The following is a 7,534-nucleotide window of genomic DNA, read 5'->3' on the forward strand; positions in this document are numbered from 1 at the left end:
CTGAGTATTTCAGAAACTGCTGATCTACTGGGATTTTCATGCACAACCATCTCTAGGGTTTACAGAGAATGGTCCGAAAAAGAAAAAACATCCAGTGAGCGGCAGTTCTGTGGGCGGAAATGCCTTGTTGATGCCAGGGGTCAGAGGAGAATGGGCAGACTGGTTCGAGCTGATAGAAAGGCAACAGTGACTCAAATCGTCACCCGTTACAACCAAGGTAGGCAGAAGAGCATCTCTGAACGTACAGTACGTCGAACTTTGAGGCAGATGGGCTACAGCAGCAGAAGACCACACCGGGTGCCACTCCTTTCAGCTAAGAACAGGAAACTGAGGCTACAATTTACACAAGCTCATCGAAATTGGACAGTAGAAGATTGGAAAAACGTTGCCTGGTCTGATGAGTCTCGATTTCTGCTGCGACATTCGGATGGTAGGGTCAGAATTTGGCGTCAACAACATGAAAGCATGGATCCATCCTGCCTTGTATCAACGGTTCAGGCTGGTGGTGGTGGTGTCATGGTGTGGGGAATATTTTCTTGGCACTCTTTGGGCCCCTTGGTACCAATTGAGCATCGTTGCAACGCCACAGCCTACCTGAGTATTGTTGCTGACCATGTCCATCCCTTTATGACCACAATGTACCCAACATCTGATGGCTACTTTCAGCAGGATAATGCGCCATGTCATAAAGATGGAATAATCTCAGACTGGTTTCTTGAACATGACAATGAGTTCACTGTACTCAAATGGCCTCCACAGTCACCAGATCTCCATCCAATAGAGCATATTTGGGATGTGGTGGAACGGGAGATTCGCATCATGGATGTGCAGCCGACAAATCTGTGGCAACTGTGTGATGCCATAATGTCAATATGGACCAAAATCTCTGAGGAATGCTTCCAGCACCTTGTTGAATCTATGCCACGAAGAATTGAGGCAGTTCTGAAGGCAAAAGGGGGTCCAACCCGTTACTAGCATGGTGTACCTAATAAAGTGGCCGGTGAGTGTATATACATATATATATATATATATATATATATATATATATTTCAACATCTAAAAGGAAATCTACCATTTGTTTTTATGCACTGTGAACCAAACCAAACACACAAGCACACCTTGAGAAACCATTTCTACCCTACTACTGCCCCCTTCCCAATAGTAAAAAAACCCCACCCACATAATCCGCCTTTTGATATCCTGCTGCCCCCAGCTCCCTACTGAAGCACAGATCCCATTCCCTATCGTACTTAACTCTGTTTTAAAGTATTGTGCATCCACTAATGCTCAACTAATCTTCCTATAACCATTTATTATGTATTTCTTATACCAAGTTGCAATGGGACAGGCACTACCAATGTAAATAAATAAGGTATAGTCCACGTATCCCAAGTATGAACTGTATCATCAAAAGAGAAAAAAAAGAGAAAAAAAGAAAGGATACGTATAGTGGACTAGAATAGATACACAAACTTTATTAATACAAATATATAGATATAAATCACAACAAGACCACATATAAATAAAAACACTAAAACCTGCACCGATGAAGGTGCACTGAACCTCCCAGGACCAAAGTGTCCTGGGCTCCCTGATCCGACTGGCCAATAAATATATGTGATATACAATGTAAAGCAATTGTTGCTAGGTATAGCTAAGCAAGTAATAGGCTGTAAACAAACATGTAGAAATAAAGTGATAAGTGCAAAACATGTGCAAAAAACAGCCTAGTATGCTGACTGCCTAAAAGCCTAGCATATAGGATACCCAATGAATCCACATGGCAAGGTGAGTAAAGGCAATTAGGCACGGCCAGACTGGGGGGAGAAAAAGAGGAGCGAACCCCACGCGTATCGTCACCCGCTCTGGTGACTTCCTCAGGGGTGTGTGGCTCAATACAAGATGTGGTCCAGTATTTATGAGGGGTATCTCCGCCCACGGGGCTGAACATCCGCCCCAAATTACCTGTTTGTCCAAAGGTGTTCTGAAAAGTACTATGGCGATACGGCGTGTGAAAAAATGAACCGCGCATGTGCGGAAGTGGTCCGAGTCATGTGACGCATCACATGATCGGGACATACTGAAATGAATGAATAGATAGATATATACGTACTATAAGGCTGTGCCACCGCGTCATTACTAGAAGGTATGCAGCTGATTCGGCGGATCAACAAAGCAGGTATATATAACTAAATTAATAACGCCTATAGGGAACAAAATCATAATGCAAAGAGGTTTTTGTAAAAACAATGATTATATACTGTGAAAGTATTCAATCAAGTGTATAGATGAAGTCAGGGTCGGACTGGGGTACCTGGGGCCCACCAGTGAAATTGATTTTGGGGGCCCACCTACTACTACATAGAAATATTGTGGGATAAGGGAATTTCTAAGCACTAGCGGGGGCAGTGAAGCAGAGGATAAGCTAATCCCTTTCACCCTCCCTCTCTGCTGGTGCTCGGCTCTTGGTTTGTATACAGGGGCAGCAGGGGTGACGTTATCTCAGGGCATTAATGCTAGCGATAGTATAAGAGTTACCCCTGGTGTCCCGGGCTTCTGCTGGTTAGGGATGTAAATGTTCGCACTGCACCAACCTTCCAATAAAACTGATGACAATAACCCTACTCTGGCATCCCCGCACCACATAGACAAGTCACACCCGGCTCACTGACCCTATAGATATAACCGTACATGAGCTGAGAGCTGTCTCACACTAGAAGGTTAGTCAGCGATTACAATACTGATCTGACACAGGAAGAAGTAGCATCTGGTACCTTACAGGTCACAAGTTTTCTCCTTCACATCCAGAATCATCGTAAAATCTGGTTGCAGAATTTTCTGGCAGATGTGCTGAGCTCTAGGAAGCAGATCCCCGCACTGCGCCCCTAAAAACACCACAGTTACTTACAGTATAATGTCACCTGGATCTACATAAGAAGACCCTCTGTGCCCTCATCATATCAGAAATTACATTGTTACCCCCAAATATTACTATTCTACAGTCTTTGAATAGATAATACTGTTCCATTAAAAAGTATGTGTGTATTATATAGCCTGCCAGCCTCCTGTAGTATATAGCCAGCCAGCCCCTGTAGTATATAGCCTGCCAGCCTCCTGTAATATATAGCCAGGCCGGCAGGCTATATATTACAGGGGGCTGGCAGGCTATATACTACAGGGGCTGGCTGGCTATATACTACAGGGGCTGGCTGACAGGCTATATACTACTGGCTGGCTGACAGGCTATATACTACTGGCTGGCTGGCAAGCTATATACTACAGGGGCTGGGCAGGCTATATACTACAGGGGGCTGGCAGGCTGTATACTACAGGGGGCTGGCTGGCTGTGTACTACAGTGGGAAGGCTGGCTGTATACTACAGGGGGCAAACTAAAGGGGGCAAGCTGGCTGTATACTACAGGGGGCAGGCAGGCTGTATACTACAGGGGCTTGGCAGGCTATATACTACAGGGGGCTGGCAGGCTGTATACTACAGGGGGGTGGCTGTATACTACACGGGGCTGGCTGTATACTACTGGGGGCAGGCAGGCTGTATACTACATGGGGCTGGCTGGCTATATACTACTGGGGGCTGGCATATATGCTATATATATGATGGAGGATGGAGGGGGCAGTATATACACCTCCTTGTATACATGAAATGTAAGGAGTTGCTGTAATATATATATATATATATATACACATAACCCCCAGAGGGATAACAAAATTAAAGGGGTTTCTGTTCTTATAAACAATCCCCCACACCCCGAGTAGGGTTTATATAAAATGGAAGGGGTTGCCCTCTGGGGGGGGGTACTCATATATATATATTATATATAATACCCCTTCCATTTCATATACACAAGGGGGTCCCCTTTGCTCTTCCTCCTTTTAATAAATACTGCCACCGCACCCCCCCCCCCGGAGGGCCCCCTTTTGCCCTCAATTCTTTTTATATTTTTTGCTCCTAGGGCATTATTTTTATAAATTCTAATCCCCCTTTGCCCCCCATTCTTTGGCCTGAAGGTGGGGGATAAGAAAAAAAAAACAAAAAAAACAACAACTCACTTAATCACAGACGGCGGCGCTTTCTCCTATCTTCAGCTCTTCAGGGCCGGAGTGAAGAGCGGGGATGACAGGATGTGCGGCGCGTAATGACGTCATCCGGAGTCTTGGAGACTGTAAGACTCGCGGTACTAGCACCGCGAGTCTTACTGCGGCTGCCTGCGGTTGCTTCCTGCGGCACTGACCACCAATGTCCGCGATGACAGTCCCGGACCAGACATGTCATCTGCATCTTAAAGATGCAGATGACATGTCTGGGGCCGGCTGTCAGCCGAAGGAGCAGCCGGCGCCAGCATCTGCATACTAGTGGCTGGGGCCTCCGATGCAAACGGAGGCCCCTGCAACTTTGTGTCGGCCGGGTGTCGGTGTCTGGGACCGGGGCCCACCGGGGAATTCACCGGCCCCCCGGCGACCCAGTCCGACGCTGGATGAAGTGACAAAACAACAGGCTAAAGGGAGTGATACAAAATACTGTGATGAATGGTTCTAGTGTGCTCTATATCAACGATAGAGAACCAATAGAAATGCAGCCATACAGACGGCAAAATGGATGTGTGACACATTAAATGTGTCAAGCGAATACTACCTCTGTACCACAAAAAAGGGGGACGTGTACAGATGGGTACTCAGGTGAATGACACGAAATGAAGCAAACAAGTGCAATTAATAAAATTATACCTCTTAAATATAAAAGGACGCCGATGTACACAGATAAATCCTCAGATACATAATGTAAAACGTAGATGCTGATGCATAAAGTATTTGTTGTCTGGTACAAGTTAAGGCCGTACCTAGCCCATGCATACCTATTAGATGGCGAATTATGTCCCTACACCCGGATGAACCAAATAAACGACAACGGCGCTAAAGATGGAACAGAACATAAGAGATGATCCATTTGAATACGTATTTATAAAAATATGAAGCCTGACGGCGCTAGAGTAACAAGGTAAGTAAAAAGTGTGCTGAATGGCACCAAATACGACGAGGTATAGAAAAGGGAAAGATAATCCCTATAACAACATACTATGATGTGCTGTACTGCATGTAACATATACTGCATATGGATTAACCCTGTGAGGGAATCACAAAACCTTAGAATGTGGACTGGACATGAGCAGGTAAGAGAGGGGGGCAGATGCCACCCCGTGGGCAAGAGAACCACAAACAACATAAAATATAACAAAAAAATTGAAAACATAAAAAATGGCAAAGATAATCATAATATGGACGATTGCAGTCCGGCACAGCAATGCGGCCCAATGCTCTCCAAATCCGACCCCCAGGGGGCCATCAGAAGTTCATCACGAGAAGGCATGAAGATTTTAAATAACCAATAAAAAGCAGGCTGCTGTCCATGGTTGATGAGACCTCAAAAGAAGTCCAGAGGCTAGGCTTGGAGAACAATGAAGTGGCTGTGAAGGAACAGTCCCTGAGCATCATGTTCCAAGGTACAGAGGGTCGTGCGGCATCACTCTTTCAAGAAGGCGGGCATCAGGTAAGTCCTTAAGGATGACTGTTATTCCAACAAGATTAATACCATGATCTAGTGGGTCTAGAACTGAAGAATTAGGTGAAATATTAGTGTCAAAATGATAAGGAGTCAATAAAGATTGAAAGATGAAGTATGGCCGGGAAGTGAAGAAATAAATATTAAGAGAGTGTGAAGAGATTAAAGTGAAGTGTGGAAATGATGAGGTGGTATGCTGATGATGAAGGCAGTGCAAAAAGAATAAAGAGGCACCCAAGCTGTGAACAAATGACTGAAAGTGAATAGAGGAGGGATGTGTCGGGAATCGATCACATACCCACTAGGGGGGTCGTGTCAAAAAAAGGGGGGGGAAAGGGACCCCAAAACAATGTGTAGTGCTAAGGAAGAGGTAGATAAATACTCACCATGGAAACCAAACGTGATAAGACGGGATTTGTGCATCCAGAGATGTCTATTCCAATGGCTGATTAGCAATGCTGTAGGACCATATAATATGCAAGTGAGTATAACTGCCATGAGTCTTCAAGATTGCATGAAGTCCTGTGATGGGATAAAGAATTCCAACAGTAGAAATAAAATAAATATGAAAAAACGAGAGAAAAGAAGAGAAATGTATTATAGTCATGGGAGTCATACAAAGAGTGTGCACCCAATTTCACAAAGCCAATTGGGCAAAATGCACCAAAGGAGAGGAAGTGAAACATTGCTCCTGGCCATGTGGTCTTGCTGTGATTTATATCTATATATTTGTATTAATAAAGTTTGTGTATCTATTCTAGTCCACTATACGTATCCTTTTTTTCTCTTATGTATTTCTTATCTCATCAAGAGTCTCCTTTAGTCTGAGGAAAGTTTGAAGTGGATCAATCTTCCCCAAGTACTACAAAGGAGGAAAATTTTCTGCCGCACTTTATCAGATCTTGTGCTGGCATAAAAATGATGAAGTGGCAACTGTCACCAAACCTTTAAGACCTTAGTTTCCTTATCTCCCTGCGTTGCTTTTTTTTGTTTGCTTTTATGACCTAAAGCATTAAAAATATATACGGAATGGGTGACCAACAATTCACAGATAGAAGGAAGGTAATAAGTTGGATCTTACCCAATTAGATGATGGCAGAACCAAGGTGAGCAAATGTTGGCGACAGGGTCGGGTTAAGGTTGGTGGGGGCCCCTGGGCGCAAAATATGGTGGAGGGCCCCCATTGAATGTAGTAGAGACAGGGAACAGCAATCGCTATACAGCTCCCCCCAGCAATCACTGTATACAGCTCCCCCCAGCAATCACTGTATACAGCTCCCCCAGCAATCACTATATACAGCTCCCCCCAGCAATCACTGTATACAGCTCCCCCCAGCAATCACTTTATACAGCTCCCCCCAGCAATCACTTTTTACAGCTCCCCCCAGCAATCACTATATACAGCTCCCCCCAGCAATCACTATATACAGCTCCCCCAGCAATCACTATATACTGATCCCCCAGCAACCACTATATACTGATCCCCCAGACATCACTATATACAGCCCCCAGACATCACTATATACAGCCCCCAGGCATCACTACATACAGCTCTCCCAGCAATCACTACATACAGCTCCCCCAGCAATCACTATATACACCTCCCCTAGCAATCACTATATACAGCTCCCCCAGCAATCACTATATACAGCTCCCCCAGCAATCACTATATACAGTCCCCCTACATTAACTATATACAAACCCATATAATAACTACCCTATAATACCTATATAAAGTCCCCTATAATAACTACATACAGACCCCTATAATAACTATATAGAGTCCCCCTATAATAACTATATAGAGTCCCCCTATAATAACTACATACAGTCCCCCTATAACAACTATATACAATCCCCCTATAAAAACTATATACACCCCTCTATAATAGCTATAAACACCCCCCTATAAAAACTATATACAGATTCCTATCATTGCTATATACACCCCCCCCATAA

At 44.4% G+C, this 7,534-nt stretch overlaps 1 long non-coding RNA gene across 1 annotated transcript; it reads right to left on the reverse strand.

Annotated features, from left to right (window-relative positions):
• Nucleotides 1–4,994: 4,994 nt before the first annotated feature.
• On the reverse strand, nt 4,995–6,802 carry LOC140119412 (uncharacterized). Its single transcript, XR_011853369.1, has 3 exons — nt 6,657–6,802; nt 5,962–6,097; nt 4,995–5,626 (listed from the first exon to the last, which is right to left on the reverse strand). It is a non-coding gene; the product is annotated as an uncharacterized lncRNA (long non-coding RNA).
• Between the last annotated feature and the right edge of the window lie 732 nt (nt 6,803–7,534).

This window comes from Engystomops pustulosus, chromosome 2 (genome assembly GCF_040894005.1).
Source record: "Engystomops pustulosus chromosome 2, aEngPut4.maternal, whole genome shotgun sequence".
NCBI lineage: Eukaryota > Metazoa > Chordata > Amphibia > Anura > Leptodactylidae > Engystomops > Engystomops pustulosus.